Source organism: Triturus cristatus, chromosome 3_1 (genome assembly GCF_964204655.1).
Source record: "Triturus cristatus chromosome 3_1, aTriCri1.1, whole genome shotgun sequence".
In the NCBI taxonomy this organism is placed as follows: domain Eukaryota; kingdom Metazoa; phylum Chordata; class Amphibia; order Caudata; family Salamandridae; genus Triturus; species Triturus cristatus.
This window is the reverse complement of record NC_140583.1, coordinates 311,547,949-311,566,769: the sequence shown is the minus strand read 5'-3', so window position 1 is coordinate 311,566,769 and position 18,821 is coordinate 311,547,949. Positions and strand designations below refer to the sequence as shown.

The following is an 18,821-nucleotide window of genomic DNA, read 5'->3' as shown; positions in this document are numbered from 1 at the left end:
ACAAATAAATGCACACTCAGCGGAGGTGCCGATAGCGATTAATTAATCTGAGTGGGGGTTCCTGGATTCGTCCCGAGTTCTGGGGATGTCTTTAAGCACTCACGAGTAACGGATCTGTTTGCAAAAAAATTGCATAAGGTACCATTCTAAATGAATAAATGCGTACTAAATGGAAGAGAGTCAATTCTTACCGTCTACGGAAGAAGAATCTAGGTGCAACTGCGTGCTGATATTTGCTTCTCGACAAATGCTGTGTGTGCAAACAGCGGTTTAAAACATGTCCATCTGCGTCGTTGCAAACTAGAGATGGGAGTGTGCTGGTACGCTAACTAGTAGTGTGCGTGGTAAAGAGTTATGGGAAATGTAGTTTATTGTGTTTATTAGATAAATAAGCGTGATAGATGGTAAAATATAACACGAATGATGTATCGGATAAAGCGTTAGACGCGTGCTAAATGAAAGATCAATGGAAGTTAACGTGAATGTTAACAGTGGTAAAGTGCTTGAAACTAATACCTGAAGTTGAACATAAGACGCGTATTGAATAAAAAGTCGGTAAAAGTAAACATGGATGTTAGCAGTAGTGAAATGCTCAAAACAAATACCTTGTATAAAAATAGAAGAGGATGTTAGTGGATTGAGATTTAAATGGATTCAAGAGAACAATCGATATTAGTTAATGTGGAAATTCACTTTTACTGACCAACTAATGTAGAATTTTTAAAGTAGTGTGAATAAAAGAATTATATGCATTGTACAGTTTCCAAAAATATCCGATATAATCACAGAGAACAAATCATGTCCATTTTGTCATTAAGACCCGTAGGGGATAAAGTTTGTGAAAAATCAATCCAATATATTTCTCTTTGTAACAATTTTTGTTGTTGTTTATATTGTTTAACGATGTGAACAAAGAGGATATCCCTCTGATGATTGGTCTCAGGGCAGCCAGTTATTTTGGCCCAAATGCTCTGTGGCTCTCCATTTCTAACAGAAACCTTCCGTCTACCACTGCGCTGCACAAATAGTCACTGGCAGTCCTCCAAGCTACAGTTTGTGCAGCAATAAATATTATGAGAGAGGGTGAGAATGTTAGTTCACTCCAGTAGACCAGTTGCCAATGGTTTCTAGTAGATTAAATTGTAGCGCATATTTTTGGGACACCGATTGTATGCCCTCAACGGAAAAAAAGGAGGGATTGTACTGGTGAAATGAAGATGGCCATCAAACAACGACTCATTTAGACACCAATAACCAGCAGCAAAATAAATCAACTGACATTTTCCCATAGCACTTAGTATAAACCAGTTTCAACTGGTCTACCTGTTTTTGCAGCAGAGAATTTATTTTGTATGATGCCATTGCAAACTAATGCTTTTGTTGCACATGAAAGAGTAGATAGAACAACTAAACTCTGCACACATTGTAACCTGAATTCTCTTAAAACATTTGGACGTTAATGGCCTTGAAAGGTGAGTTTTGGAGGGCGATGGACTCTACACTCTTCTACAGCAATGTGAGCTCCTCGCGTTGCCTCTTAAAGGGCTGCGATCTTGTAATTGTGACAGAAGAGAGCTATGGCTCCCAGTGGCAGCCGGTAAGTAAAGCTTGGAGAGGGGGACACACACGCACGCACACACACACACACACACACACACACACACACACACACACACACCTCGCAAATGCATATACATTCATGCATGCACACACACACATCAAACAGTCAATTAAAACACAACACTTACCTGCTGCCTCTGAGGTGCCAGGAGGATTGGGATTGCTGCCTCCCCTCTTTTGCTGACTTTAGGTCATCCAACGAGGGGAGGCAGCAGTCCCTACCTTGTCACAGAGTAGGATGGGACCAGAGAGACTGCTGACCCCACCCACTCTGTGAAAAGGTATCAGTAATAGACACGCAGCCCTAGGCACTTCAGGGCTTAAAACTGAAGCTCCCTGGTACGAGGTTATTGCTGACGTTCCCCTTACTCATGAGGGGGAGGACCTCAAAGACATCCTCATCCCAGCAAAGTTCTACTCGGGCATCCAGGAGTCTGTACACTTAGAGCATGTCTAGCTCCTGGCTGTCTGACCTGCAAATAAAGAGTGTCTGCTCAGCCTGCAAACACACTAATGTCCAAAAGGTGGTGGGCGTGGCCGGTTAACCCTTATGGACAGGCTCCTGCTGGCGTCTTCACTTTCTAACAATGAGAGAAGTAGAAGCCAATTTGATATTTTTTTTTCCTAGGATAGAGTACTGTAAGCTATCTTATGCGCCACACATCCACGAACATCGCTAAATACCCGGATTCTAGAAGCCCACACACTTGGCAGGACTGGAGAAAGTTCTAGATAATATACAGGTGCAAGTGTTCCACTTTGGGGTTTGTTATGTGAAGGGGCTCTCAGTTGTTCTTTTCAGGAGATTGAGAATGTTTATGTTGATTACCATGCCAGATCCATCTAGTTCACATATCGATGGCCTATGTGAGCTTTTCTGGCTCATTGTTCTGCGCTATCACTTCCATGTTTGTTGCAGGCCTTATTTAATTATGCAATGTATTTCTACCTCTGTTGGGAGGCTCTGCTTTGCTTCCACTGCTCTTTCTTTGAAAAATATTTTCGAATTTTTTCCTTGAACCTTCCTTTCCCCTCCTGTCCTAAATAACAACTAATTCTAGAAGTTCTCTTTTACTTAAAAATTGTTTTCCTGTTGTGTGTGTTATTCCTTTACAGTTATCCAACATTCCTAATAAATATATCGCTGTCAGAAATTGGGCCTGTAGTTGGCAGAGGTTTGCACCTTGTCGAAGTAGGGACCACAATCCTAGTTAGGGTAAGTCAGATACACAACCTAAATTAACTTGGGCTCAACCTCTGTTGGCTTGGCACAGAGCAGTCAGGCTTAACTTAATAGGTAATGTGTAAAGTATTTGTACAACACTTTTATTATAGTAACACAGTAAAAACACCAGAAAAGACTCCATGCCTCTTTTAAAAAAAAATAGAGAATATTCATCTGAGTAAAAACAAGACCAAAATGACAAAAATCCAATAAGTAGACCTTAAGATATATTTTTTTTAAAGACTACTGCAATATAGTGCTTAAAAGCCAATAGCGCTTGGTGGTTACTTGAGGTCGCTCTAGACCAGAGTGAATTCAGAGTTCAGGCCGACGCGATGGAGGATCAGGCTGGCTATAGGGCCTGTTCAAAAAGAACTTTGGATGGAGCAAGTGTTGGTGATGAGGACTCGATGCGTCTGTTTCAATCCATGTAGTTGGGTAGATGCGTTGGTGTTGAGCCTCGCAGTCAGGTCTTGTGTCATTGTCAAACCCCTTTTCGATGCAGGCGATGCATCGTCTGGCTTCGCAGTCTGGTCTCGCATCTGCGTCACACCGCTTACGATACTGGTGCTGCATCGTCAGCGAGCCTCGAAGTTGGGTCCCACATGGTCATCAAGCCACGTAGGGTTGTCCTCAAATTAGCACTGTGGTGGCGTCGAAGGGCTCTGCATTGGTTCCGATCAGCGCAAAGCCGTCACTGCATTGATTCTTTTTTTGTTGTCGAAAAACTGCTGCAGAACCTACTTTCAAGGCCCAGGACTGGATTTGCACCTCCTGGCAGGGCATGACTCACAGTTGGCAGAGTCCAGCAGCTGAAACAGAATTGAAGGAAGTCTTTGATGACCCTGATACTTAAAAACAGGATGGAAGCCAACAAGTCCTTGGAGAAACCTGGGTTTGAGGATGTAGAGAGCAGGTCCAGTCCTACTCCCTTCCAGGCAAGAAGCGTCAGATAGCAGGCCATTACAGCAAATCAAGTAGCAAAGTGGCAAACCGCTACCCACAAAGGGGTTTCCCAGCCCTAGAGACAGATCGGATGCAGTTATACGGCACTACTGAAACCACAAGGTCTTCAACAATTTCCGAAAGGAGGCCAAAAGTAGAGTTTCTGCTGCAGTCAGTTCCAGAAGTTCGGAATTCATGGTGTCAAAGTTCCAGTACTTATACCCCATTTGGCCTTTAAAGTAGGGAGATTTTAAAGCGATACTTTGAAGTGCACAAGGTCCTGCCTTTACTGCCCTGGCCCCAGACTCACTACAAGGGTGTATGCAACCCTTGGTGTGGGGACAGTCACATTCCTATTCAGATGTCAGTGTCAGCTCCTCCCTCTCATCCTGCCTCAGGATGACCCATCAACATCCACATGGCTGCTCAGTCACACCTCCTCTGTCTTTGTGTGTGGCTGACTAGAGGGAAGGCAGTAAGCCAGCTGTCACCCCTCCAGATGTGTATTCCAGGTGCAGGCAGAAGGCACCAATTGGTTCAAGTAAGAAAATGTCAACTTTCCTAAAGTGGCATTTTCAGAACTGCAATTTAAAAACCAACTTCATCATAAGTTGTGCTTTTAAATTGTGAGTCCAGAGACACCAAATATGATTTTCCTATCTTGTCCCAATGAGAAACTACCCATAGAAAATGTTATAAGGCAGTCCCAATGTTATCATTTGGTAGAGGTAAGCCCTGCAGAGGTGAAAAAATAATTTAAGAGTATTTCATCGCATGTAAAACATAAAAGTACATGCCTAACTTTTAAATATGCTGCACCCTGCACTAGGGCCTCCTATAGGGTGCCTTATATGTGTTACAAAAGAAATGTTTGGGCCTGGTAAGAAGGGTTAACTTGCCAGGTCGAAATGGCAGTTTGAACTTCATGCACAGGCTCTGTAGTGGCAGGCCTGAAGGGCTACTGGAGCAGGGTTGACAGATTTAGGGATCACTGTGAAATCCATAATCTTTTTCGGAAGATACGCCTTAAAGCCTTCTTTCAGGACCAACCTCACAATGAGGTTATCGATTCTGGATTAAGAAACCCCTCTACCTTCACTCCACAGAATAACATGGTTCCTGTGGAGATCCTCACATTTGAAAAAGCGGTTCTGAAAGAACTAGATTCACCCCACAGGGAGGCTCCTTTCCATAATCTGACTAGGCACGAAACCCTGCTCTTGAAAAACCTCTCTGAGGATTCCACGATTACTGTCAAACAGGCGGACAAGGGCGGGGCGATCGTGATCCAGTCTACCACAGATTATGAGACTGAATGCAGACGTCAACTCACAAATGAGAGATATTATACTCCCAAAGCGTCTGATCCGTCTCCCCGTCTCAAGACTACCATCTGCACCATGGTTTATGAAGCTGAAGCCAATGGTTGGATTACCCACAAAGAAGCAGAGTTCCTGATAACTCGGGAACCAAGGATCCCCTTTTTCTATACCCTCCCAAAAATCCATAAGGGCACGACTCCGGTCCCAGGACGACCGATTGTATCCGGCATTGGTTCGCTCCTCGAACCTCTGTCCAAATTTTGTGATCACTCTTTGCAACCCTTGGTACGGGACATACCCTCATTCATCAAGGACACCACTGACGTCCTCAAAATCATTGATGACTTTCCAGACACCAGTGTCATTAACTACCTTGTGACCTTGGATGTGGAGGCCCTCTACACTAACATCCCCCAGAGGGCCTCCTTGGCAGTCATTGAGTCAACACTACGGGCACTAGACTGGTCGTCACCCACACCAGTCACCTTTATTATTGATTGTGCTACCTTGGCTCTCACTGAATTTTTTTTTGAATTTAACAAACAACTGTACCACCAGAGCCAAGGAACATCTATGGGTAGTACCTTTGCTCCCAGTGTAGCATGCCTCTATATGGCTGATTTTGAGAAGAACGTGATCTCGTGTACATCTAATCCTTTCCATGATAACATCTCCCTTTGGAAACGATTTATAGACGATATACTCATCTTTTGGCACGGTACACATACTGAGTGTATGAATTTCATACAGTGGATCAATGAGCAGAACGAGTTCCTCAAGTTCTCTCATACTATATCAGAGCACTCGGTACCATTCCTGGACCTGAACATCACTCTATTCGAGGGTACCCTCACTACCACACTGTACAAAAAACCCACTGACCGCAATAGTCTTCTACGTTACGATAGCCACCACCCCAAAACACTGAGGGACAACCTGCCCTTCGGACAATTCCTACGCATTAGACGTAATTGCACTCAGATAACGGACTACAACTCAGAAGCCAAGATACTATCATCCAACCTGATGGCCAGGGGTTACCCCCCTAGGTGTGTCCTTAGCTCTATGAAAAGGGCTAAGAACAACCCACAGGAGACACTACTTGAAACACACACCAAACCTGAAACCGATATTTTGACCTGTGTCACGTCCTTCACATCTGATTCAAGTAGGATTAGAAAGATCATTCTGAACAACTGGGGTATTCTAGACACGGGTAATCTTAACATACCCAAACCCAGATTTGCCTACAGACGCACACAAAACATCAAAGACCTACTTGTCCACACTAGACCTAGACTGCGCACCATTGGTCCACAAAGGACTATATGGGAGTTACCACCAGTCAAGGGCCACTTTCCTTGTGGTTCGTGCGTAGTGTGTAAACTGACTAACACCTACAAGGACATAACTTTTAAGAATGACTTCCACTGGACACTGAACAGACATACGAATTGCAACACTAAGAACTGCATTTATATGATTAGATGTCCGTGTGAGTTGGTATACATAGGCATGACAACCCGCATGGTTAAGACCAGGATAATGGAACACAAGAGTAACATACGATGTCAGAGAGTGACCACCAAACTCTACACCCATTTTAAAACAATGCAACATCAGACAGACTCCATCAACTGGGTGGTCCTAGAAGCACATCCTCAGATCTCTCAAAATGCATTGTTTAAACTTGAGCAAAGATGGGTCCTTAGGTTGCCTTCACATCTGACTGGTTTGAACGACGACATCCCATGGTCCACACTTATTGGTTAAGCATGCTCCTTAATAGGACCTGTGACCCACCCTTCCAAAATAAACGATGTGTGTTTATAACTCTTACGACCACTCTGGCCAATCCTGGGACCTGTCATGCTGACCTTATCTCCTTAGCAGTGATGATAGCTGAGAATACATCATGAAGAGATCATAAACCATCTTGATCCCCTTTTCACTGCAGTAAATAGATACACAATACCTGTATTTTATTTTTTCTTTTTCTGCCTCCCTCCCTATTTTTTGTTGTGTGTCTGTCTCCCGTGCGGATAGTTGCCGCTCTGTTTTTAGACCCCTATTCACGGGTTATATCCCCGTAGATTCTATAGGTCATTGACACTTTGTCATGGCCCCCGCGACTGCCACCGCTATCCCGATTCCTTGGGACTGAGCCTGGTTACCCACCTTTGCCTAGCTTGACCTAATATCGCTATGGCAACCTGTTTTCTGATTACATCTACCCATGTAGAATCACTTCCGGACACATACCGGATACCGATAGTTATTCAAACTACCCGTTCCAACATGGCTGCACCTTAGTCCACTCCCCGACCAATGGGATTGAGACATCCGTGATCACGTGACGTAATTGACGTCTCCCGATTTCCTCATCTGGCCAAGACCGACACTGTACGGGACCCATCCCAGGTCCGGCGGTAGGGGTAGGTCTTTCATCCCAAGCGTCGAACGACGCAGGTGAGTGTATCGGGCTCCGCCGCTCAAATTTCCATAAGGTGAGTTTGGCTACACGTAGGGGGCTTTTGGCGCCTCCATGACTTCAAAGACACCACGAGCGAGAACGTCCTGCACTGACACATCCGCTACCAAGGGCTATGGCGGTTACCCCCTTTTTGCTCATGAGTCTCCCGTAACAATCCTGTTATTGACCTCATTGACTATTTGGGCGGCGACACGCCTTGGCCCCTGAGTATGAGGGTTACCATGGCTGCACACCATATCGCTCATGTTAGTACCTTTTTGAAATGTAAGGCTGCCATCACCCTACAGCACTTTTCTTACCGCTTGGATTGCTGGGACGATCATGCCACTAATGGTTTTGGTCTATTCATGGTTTTTATAATCGCTCTTCCCGGTTTTTTACCCCAGGACCCACGTTGGGAGTCCTTTTTACCCGCCGGAGACTGCTGCAAGATTGCCTTGCTAGTACACGAGGTGAGTTCTGCACCTCCCCTCTGTCTATCTCCGCCCCGAGTCCTGTCTTTTGGTTGGTCTCGTCCACTGTGACCTTTCATTACCCCCCCCTGGGAGCCACTCCCCAGGAGACTCTTGATGATTTCAGCTCATTATGTTATGTGTGTATTGTTTACCATACAGTATTTTGTCATGTTTTTTCTGTCTCCTATCTTTCCATAGGTTACTCCTGAGCACCTCTCTGGTATGTAAAACACACATACCTTCGTTGTAGATAGTTTATGTTTTTTTGATCCTGACGAATTGCCGTGACCATTCACTGGCTTTATAGGCAAGAAACATGTTGATCCTGTTGAGAGTAGGGCATACACAACTAGCGTCATAATCACTAGTAGCTATCCCCACCTCACTCTTCTTATTATTTTTTAATTAGGCTGTTTACCACTTTATTAAATAATTTTTGTGGACTAACAGTACCTATTTTATCCTCATACCACATCTACACAGTCTAGGGCCCCTTACCCCCACAGCACCCTTCGGCAGGAACAGAAGATCCCCGCTAAAGAGCCCCATTATTGGGAGCCCGTCAGGAATTGCAGCGCCGACCTGACGAGGGGCAGGCTCAAATGATGAAGCATGACACCTAGCTTGCTGGGTGTGTGAGGGCCCTAGTTCCAACAAAAGGGTTTCCCCCTTCCCATGACATACGACATTTCGCGCTGAAACCATTACTTTCTCTTCTCTGACCTGAGGAACTTTGTACTCTTTTTTGTCTTATTAGTCGTTTGGGTATGTACACTGGACCTCGTTAATCTTACCCACTCATCCCTCTCTTTGTTGACACTACTGGAGCAGGTGCCACAATCAGTGCTGCCGGCCCACTTTCTAGCGTTTAATTTACAGGCCCTGGATACATGGAGTGCACTTTACTAGGTACTGATTAGTAGATTAAATCTGCCAGTGGTGTGTAAGCCAATGCTACCATGTTTAGAGGACAGAGCACATGCACTTTAGCGCTGGTTAGCAGTGGTAAAGTACCCAGAATCCTAAAGCCAACAAAAACTAATTCAGCAAAAAGGGGAGGAGGAAGACCAAAAGTTTGGGGGTGACCCTACAGAAAGGGCCACTACCAACAATCACATTCATAAAACCCTTTTCCGAAAGCGGAATATATGCCATTTTTAGAATTCTTTCCTGAAGATTAGGCTTATTACGTGCATAAGATGCTTTGTTGAGTTCACATCCATATTCATAGCAGAAGTCTAAGTATATCAAATCCACAAGACACTTTGAGATCAAATCCATATGCATTCCGTTAGTCTGTACACAAGATGCTTTGTTGACATCACACCCATAAGTGTTACTGACGTCTACGTTGATCATGTACACACAGTGCCTTGTTGAGCTAGTCTCCACATGCATTGCTGATGTCGGTAGATCATGCAATCTGACTCATTTGTTGAACTCTAATCTGATCATATCTGCAAAAGGCATCGTGTAACTTTTAGGTAGATCACATCCACTGCCCCCCTTGATTTGGAGGGGTTCCAACAAACAACATCTGGCACTAGCAGTGTTTAGGGCAGGGTTAAGGACAGCAGGATTGATACAGGAAGAAGTTGACATAAGTTCACCTTAAACAAGATGTGTCATTACCAAACTCTTTCTTCCTCTATGGTCTGCTTCGGGAAATGGTCTTTATCTGTCATAGTCCCAGGTTAGAAGCAGTAGCCCTCACCAGTATGGTGAGCAATGCAGAGGCCAGTTGGCACCATGGCTGCTGTGTACCTGGGGATGGGTACCTTTGAGTTGAGGAGGGAAGCCTTTCTCCAGTGTTGTAACACCTGGAGCTCTGCAATGACACAAACCTCTAGGCCCTCTGATTATTGTGAAGTCCTATCACATCCTCACAGTTGCTTAACAGCTGGACATAGTGTACTGTATACCGGCATTGGAACCCTGCCCTGCTCCGAAACAGGATCTCACACGCTGCGTGTGGTTAATCAATTTAGATTGCACATGCATTACTTTGTATGGCTCAGATTAATTTTAATCCTGAAATGCCATCTGTTTACAAATTGGTACCAACAATTTGTAGACAGATGAATTCAACTCCACTGATTTGTAAACAGATCAGTTTTAAAGATTAAAATAAATCCGAACCATTTGAAAGTAATACTTGTGAAATCTAAAGTAATACACAAAGAATGAGCGATCCGGTTTGAGGCCTAAATACCAACATAGTGCTGGATATTTGAATTTCTCAGGAGTGACGGATAGGGTTAGCATGCAATAACAAGATTACAACATTAATTGGTATTTAATGGGTCCAGTTCAAAAATTACCTGCCACCAGGGCATGCAAGAGAAGACCATCTGAGGTGCTAGTCCACCTTTCTAGACACACATGAGCGATCTGCTATGGCTGAATCACCTTCCAGCATCAGAGTGGACTCTCCCGAGCATAGAAGGGTCTCCGCAGCAAAGATCTGAACAGCAGGCTACCAGGCTTGATGAGCCAAGGTCAAAGCAGTTCTGGCTTAGTGCAACTAAGACAAAAAGAAGGTGACCCCTTAAGAGACGCTGCTTATGCACATTTTAAGTTTTTATAGTGTTGCAAGTAACCCCCTTCCCAAACCAGCCTTTTATATATGTACATTAGAAAGTGTCTCTTGATGGTGGAACTAGATTCCAGAATCCTTTCTCCTCTCAGTATCTTTGACTCCTGTGCTTAGATCCATGGATGCAGTCCTGACATTTGCACTCTACTTTGCCTCCTGTTCATCATTGCCACCAATAAGTTTCATTCCTGGGCAGTGAGTTTGGGTTTCTGTTGTATCATTCAGGTCGGGTGTATATGATACCGATACAAGGAGTGGGTGTCTGGAGCCTGTTTTCAAAGATGGGGGAGGGGATAGAATGTTTGGGGTGTAACAAGGCGTTGGCAGCGGAGTGCCTGTTTCGCGAGGTGGACTCATTTCAAATCGATAGGATATTAATCTAGCTAATCACGCTAGCCTTGACCTTCTCCCAGTCTATGAAGAATGTGTTGATTATTGACACACGATCATTCGTCTGACAGTGAGATGGTCACTGTAAATGAGAGATAGTGGCACAGGGCTGTGATATGAATGATGCACAAAAAATAATAATAAAGCAGGAAGGGACCCAAACGCGTAACTTGTGGGGCTGGTATTTACAGCTTCAGTTTTGCACCATTAAGAATTTTAAACACAATTTATATTAGTACAAGTGTATATCACTTTTCATACAACGAAGGCTTCCTGGCAACCTCTATTGCACCCTGATGCTGAAGCTATTAAAGGTAGCTACAGTTTTGTGGCAGAGAGTCCCAATTAAACTGCTTTCCTTTGGCTCTTCTCACCCCTCTTTGTCTTAACGTACAGATGGTTGTGGGCTCGTTGTGACGTGTCCTTGTATCTTCATTGTTTGTTGCATGAGGCGTGCACTTTCTCTCCATGACACACCCAGCGCGTTTTAAAATGCCTGATATCCTTCATGAGTGTGTGACAGTCATACTCCAGCTGACTCAGCCGCAGGTAGGCACAGGTTACATGCAGGCAACACCCCAGCAGATGGGCCATGGAGCATCTGTTCTGAAAGACGAGCCTCCGGAGTGATAAAATATTAAACTCCCCTGAGGAAAGGAGAAGAACTCGCCTGAAGAGAAGGCCCACGGACTGTGCTTCCAGATGGGTTTAATCTAACCCTGCCTTTCTAAATAGCCTTACCTTGTTTCCTCTACTGCCATAGCCTAAAATCCCAGAATCTAGTAAAGCACTTCGCACCGCAAAGCCATATGAACGCGTCGCGATTCTGATAACAGAATGGAAAAGGATGGTATTTGCACTGCGTAAACTTGGAGCAAACTTGAGACGCCGCTCTGTTAAACTTGGAGCAAACTTGAGACGCCGCTCTGTTAAACTTGGAGCAAACTTGAGACGCCACTCTCTAAAACTTGGAGCAAACTTGTGACGCCACTCTGTTAAACTTGGAGCAAGCTTGAGACGCCGCTCTATTAAACTTGGAACAAACTTGAGGATCCACTCTGTTCACTGAGATGGACCGTTATCTTCAACTGAGGCTGAAATCATACATTCAATAACATTGCATGGACAGTGAAGTGGATTTTGTCCCACAGTTACGTCAGAGGAGTTAAGTTTGCGGACCATAAATGTTTCTGAGCAAATTATTAAAGTTACAGTCTCCAATCAAATCAATTAGACTGAAATCGAAATTTCACCTAAACTCAGCGTTCATGAATATAACCCAAATAATTCCGTTTAGTAAAGGCAGGTCTTGCGTTGTTAAAGGCAACAAATGCAAATCAAAGCAAAGCAAACTTTAATTTCCATAAAGGAAACGCCCGAAGTCTAAGCTAAAGTTGCGGGCTAATTGGGAAAATTCATAAGCTGCGCGTGTCAACAAATACATCATCGAATGAAGAGCCAAATAAAGGTTCAGATTAGAATAACAAGGAATGCGCTTTCTCTCGAGAGTATATCTATAACTAAGAACATAAGAAGCATTGGTCTCAAGAGGAGGGATAGGACGGTGGACAGGCGCAAGTGATCCAACTAACCAGATTTACACAGTTACAACATATCCCATCAAAGTGATGCATTGTCCAGGTTCCCACCCAACAAGAACTAATCCAACCCTGTGTTCTGTCTCTACTTGGCGTCGGCCTCCTTCTCACGGATAATACAATGCCAACTTCTTGGATCATCAAAGCTTCACAATATCTTCACAAAGGAATATTCAACTCCTCCCCTTCGGTCCTGCAGGTGCTCGGAATCATTGTCCAAACCAACTAATTGCAATGCTACTACCTTCAAACTATAAGCTAACAAAGAAGAGCATTTCTCAATGAGAACACAGTGACTCTTGTGCCTGAAACAATACAATATTATGCGCAACAAGCAGAAATACAAGGTTTATTTCAGACATGGAGCAAGACATCTAGGCCTACTCGCGGTTAATGCTAAGATGCACATATGCTAACCCCCACATTTGCCCCATTCCCGGTTTCCTTGCTTGGTTTCCTTGTCATAAATAAACCAATGGAGACTTGCTCTTGTGGTGGTCATTGTTGGCCGCAGTTTATTATGCATACCCATATATATATATCCTTACTGTTGTACATCCTGCCATAAATCATTATTGCTGAGCTGTCATCCTGTGTCTTGTTTTGCGTGCATCTCGTTATACATTGTGTTTGCAGAATCATATGTACATTGGACACATTGCATATAGACTGACAGTTTGTTACATGGTCATTTGCAGGCTTGTAATGTCTCTTGGCCCTACGGAGTCGTTGCTTCGTTCGGTTGGATTTGTCCTTCCAGGGGTATAGCTTTTTGTCCCGGAGTTAGGCCACAACTCGCTACCTTGCCATTTCTTGTCGTGCCCTGCCATCCGGCGGGGGCTGGGCAGCGAGCACCGTCTCCGATAGCTACCCCCTTGTGGTAGGCCAACTCACCCGGCCATAAGGCATCCCAGAGTGAGTGGTCCTAGCCACCGGCCATAGGCCAACTCACCCAGCCGTAAGGCACCCCAAGGTAAGTGGTCCTATTCCGGTGCACCGCCGTCCGGTGTGCCTCCGTACCAACCATTATCCCTGTAGTTTTCTCGCCATCGTCCTGCTTGTTCCTCCTGATTGCGACATAGCTGTTCCTTCGGTGTGGGTGGGTGGGACAACGATTTCCTATGCCGCTCCCCCGCTCCCCAACAGATAGGAGCATCCCTGGGGGAGCAGCGCTTATATCCCCCCCCAGCTGCTGCGCCGCCTTTCTTGGTCCTCCCCCATTGGGGGGATTGTATCATGCCTCTTGCCCCCATTGGCCAGGTGGGCTGGCAACTCTGTTTGCGGCCGCAGCGGGGGGGGGGAGGGGAGGCGTCGGAGCTTTCTGGTATGTGGCGCGAAAAACTGGTTTCGTCCGGGGGGGGGGGGGGGGGGGGGAGGGGGGCTCAGCGTCGGTTATGGCGCCGGCCCTTTAGGCCCCCTTCGGCGGCAGCCTCTGCTCTAACTGAAGTTAAACAAAAGATGCGGTTCATTCAGTTTACTAAACCTAAATATAAAACATGTAGAATAATGTGTGAAATAATAAATAAATCAAGTGTGAATTATGTTATGTTATGTTATAAAAGCTTGTATAGCGCGCAGCTACCTCCAACGGAAGTGTCCCGGCGCTGTTACCAATCATGTGGACCTGAACAGAAAAAGAAAGGAGCTGTGATCAGTGGGGAGGAGAATCAATGCAAGAGAAAGAGCCAGGTTTTCAAGGCCTTTCGGAACACATTTTCCTTCTCAAGTGCTCTAAGATCCTTTGGCATGGAGTTCCAAATGGTAGGTGCCCGGACAGAAAATGACCGACCACCCATTCTGACCCTTCTAAATTTCGGTACCTTAAGAAGATTCAAATTGTTAGATCTTAGAGATCTGTTTTGTACGTACCTTTGAATTCTAGCTCTGAGATATGGAGGGCCTGTGTTATACAAGGCACGATGGGTTAATACCATTGCCTTAAAAATCACTCTTTTCTTTATGGGTAACCAGTGTAGACTGGCCAGATGAGGGGAAATTCTGTGGCGGACAGGGATATTTCTAATTAATCTGGCTGCTGCATTTTGAATTAGCTGAAGCCTGGCTATCAGATAGTCTGGAAGTCCAATAAATAGACTATTTGCGTAATCCAGACGTGAAGTAATGGTGGCATGTACCACCGTTTGACGACAGTCTACAGGCAGAAAATGAAGAAGACGGCGCAACATTCTAAGCTTCCAAAAGCAAACTGCGGAGAGCGGAGCAATGTGATCCTTTCATGAAAGCTCTGTATCCATCTTAACGCCTAGGTTCCGAGCCATCTTAACTGGGGACGGTGCGGGATTTAAAGGGGTAGGCCACCAACAGTCTGAGGACAGTGGAGAGTGATTATTGAAAAATAGGACCTCCGTCTTTTCTGTGTTCAACTTTAAACAGTTGTCCGACATCCAAGATACTATGTCCAACATACATCTCTTAACACTCAACATCCTTCCCTCATCCTTTTCATGAAACGAGAAAAGGAGCTGAGTGTCATCAGCATAGTTGACAACACGTAGGCCATGTTTCTCAATTATAGGAGCTAAAGGAGCCAAGTAAACATTAAACAATGTTGGGCTCAATGCAGAGCCCTGAGGCACTCCGCATGACAGCATTTTTATTTGTGAAGAGTGCGGACCCAAGACCACCTGTTGCGAGCGTCCCTCCAAATAAGACTGAAACCACGACAGAACTGCTCCTGATAGACCAATGTTCTTTAGTCTGTGCATTAAGATTTTATGGGACACAGTATCAAATGCCGCAGAAAGATCTAATAACACGAGCATTGCACAGTGTCCTTTGTCCACAGTTTCTCTCAGAATCTCCATAGTCTCCAGGAGCGCGGTCTCAGTGCTAAAAGTGGCTCTGAAACCAGATTGGGAGTCATGCAACAGGTTATTGGAGTCCAAAAATCTCGAGAGTTGCCTCTGTACTTCCTTCTCCAAAACCTTAGCTGGAGCTGCGAGTAAGGATATGGGGCGGTAATTTTTTAATACCAAAGGATCGGCTCCTTCTTTTTTTAATTATGTATAAATCATGTGAAGCAGTGGTTATGCGGGTTTACAGGTTAGCTTTCCATTAATCACAAATAAAAGATGCTGACTGCATCACCAGTTTCTCGGGCCTTCTTGCCACATTTGATGCGGTTTCGTAGCAGGAACACTTGCCCGTGGTGCTTAGTCTATTTTTTTTTGTGTGACTTACACAGCATGTGATATGAACACCTCAGAACCTTTCTTAAATCGGTGCTGCCATATGTTACTAAGATCATATTACACAGCAGTGTTGGGAGGATTTGCGGCATTCATTTAATCTCCCAGTGATTACAAACTACCACAGCGGTTTCCCTCATTGTTAGGAGACACTAGTGTGCCGCAGCGGGATCAGTGTTAGCAGGTCATGAGCATTGTTTACTCCACCTTCAAGGATGGAGTGAAAACATCATTATATTGACCTAGAGTTCAGATCACTGAGGTGGATGTCTGACATCCTGTATAACTTTATGATGCGGAGAGTATTTAAACTTTGCCTTTCAAACTTTTTTGTCAACGCAGAAAAGGTGATTTGAGTCCTAATGAATGCCATATGAGGGTTGACATGGGCAGAAACATGTCTGTCTCTGTGTGAGTAGAATTATTCCCCATTCTTATAATCCTACCACTTAAGGGATTCAATAAAATGTGTTACTCCACCCAGAAGGTAGTTTTATTCCCTTCCACTCTATTATGCCCCTCTGTACACCCTCACACCCCTATGGGCCATATGAGTGGCATAGCTAATTATTTACCTTCTATCCCGCTAAGCTCCCCTATCTATTGATGGGTAGTAGCTTGCAGCTACTCCATAGGAGAGATGCTGGGAGGGGTCCGATGATGAAGCATGCCACCCATTGGGTGGGTGAGGGCTTCTGTCCTTAAACCGGAAGTGTCTTCCATTTGATCAATGCTACTTTTGTGTTATTACCCATTTATTTCGGCAAATGTTACTATGAACCTTGCTTCTGGTAGAAATGCTTCACTCAGATATATAAGTACATTTCTAAGATTATATATATGTAGAAACCCTTAGCGCTTACCCACGTTTCCTGATGTCCCAAAGGAGACATGTGGCAGGCTAACTTGGTTCTTCTCTTCATTGAAGACTGTCTCAGGGTAGGTATGTCTGAGGAATACTAAGTTGTCACCTAGACTCCCTGCTATCCCAGGACAGGGTATGTGGGAGTACAAATCTGCCCTTAGAGATTCCAGAATCCCAGGACAGAGATGGGGTAGGGGCTATTAAGGCATCATTTAAAGCTGAGTGGTAGAGGAGGAATTGCCTGCAGGAAATCAACAAGTTTCCTGACTGCCCGTCTCATGGTTTCCCTGCCTCATCTATAGGTGAAGAAACTGCTTAGGTTCAGTAGCAGAGGCAAGGGAAGAGGATGCAGGCTTACGGCTAGAGTAGTCGACCTCGAAGCTGGGGATCCAGGTTCGAGTCTCTGCATGGGCGCTCAACATCCTGTGATTCTGAGCAAATCACTTAATCTCCCAGTGTCTAACAAAAATGAATGTGTACATCTGTAACGAAGCTGGTGCTCTGATACCGGATATCTTCGAGTCTTGTTAACGCTTTATAAAACTCTAAAAAAAATTAAAAAAAGAATAACCCATTAGAAATCTGTTAGTAGCAGGAAAGCCCCCAGGGAACCATCATGTTGGAAGGCCCTTCCTGTTTACGGCAAGCCTTTATATGAATATTTTTCCGGGCATGGTAGTCTTGGGCAGGAGAAACCACAACAATTTCAGCCATACACCTAAAAATCAGCTTTGTTTTTTATAAAAAATAAATAAAAAAATGCTGCTTGATTCACCACGATTTCAGAGCCGTACAGCATTAAGCATTTCCACTAAAATTGCTCCCACTGCGTCAGCGGCAGGAACTTTGTCTCAACACCCCATCATACAGGCAGGGAAATCTTAATGTAAAGAGATGACCTCTCCTGGGCAGGCAGAGCCCGGGCCTCCAACCTTCCAGTATCTTGGTGGCTGGCCTTCTCCCTTATCTAGACTCCTTGGTTTCTCAGAGCAAATACTTGACAGGTACACTTGTCCCTTCTCTTTGATCATTGCTGGGCCATAGTACGTATGTGACACTGGATAGATTTCTGGTGTCAGGTGGCTGCGGTGCCTCAAGAATATATAGACGTCTTCTTAAACCTCTGTAATTCCATGGCAGTAACGTGACAGGGTAGCAGATGCTACGGCCTTAGTATTTATCTTGCACAAACATCCTGGGGTGTCCCTGCACTTGTACTGTGCAATCCAGGATATTTCAGACACGAAGGACCCGTCTGCCTGGATCAGCAGAGGTTTCTACACACACTGAATCGACTGATGTTGTGCTGGGCGCTGCTATTAATAAGGCGCATGTTTGATCAGTTGTGCCATTATTGTTTTTTTGCACTGAAAAGGATTTGTTGAAAATATATCCCAAAACTCCAGGCTCTTGAAACAGTTGTCAATTGTTCTTCCTTCACATTATCCAAAGTACAGAAAAATAATACTATAAAAAAATCCCTTTTTTGATTTAAATAATTCTTTACTGAATCATCAAGAAGGCATGGTTATTGAAAACCGGTATAGTTAGATGAAAATATCAGTTAAAAATACTATTTTAAACAAACAAAGCCACTGAAATCCACCAGTTATAGTGATCTCAAAGTAACTGTACATTGAGCCCTAAGGTAGCTATATCTCATGCCGTCGCCATGCCCTGCTAATTACTTCCCATATTACATCACTCATGACATGTTCTATGACATCATTGATAACATGACTGTAACTTCTGAAATGGCATAATTGATTACAACACTGCAGGTAGTGGTGCGCGAGTTTCAGTTACTTAAAGGCAAACATAGTTAGCATAAGTCTGTGAAAGCTCTGTCATGGTGCTGGGAAGAACCAGCCTGTTCACAAACGCTACAAAAATAACAAGTGCGTTTTTAGCAGTTTGTGAAAGTTAACAAAGCACATTTCAGATCAAATGGGCAAAGAAAGATAATTTCAAGCTTCATAAGTAACCACAGAGAAAGAACGGCCACCAGTGTGGACCGTCTTGAATTTAAGAATGTAAAGTTCTGGAGAAAATAAGAGGGCATGCAATTGTCAGTAATCAGTTAATTGTCAGGAGGCAAGTTG

The 18,821-nt window shown here is 44.4% G+C and overlaps 1 protein-coding gene across 7 annotated transcripts in view; it reads left to right on the top strand.

Annotated features, from left to right (window-relative positions):
• Positions 1-18,821, top strand: part of AP3B2 (adaptor related protein complex 3 subunit beta 2) — a 405,963-nt gene that overhangs the window by 97,787 nt on the left and 289,355 nt on the right. The window lies entirely within an intron of this gene.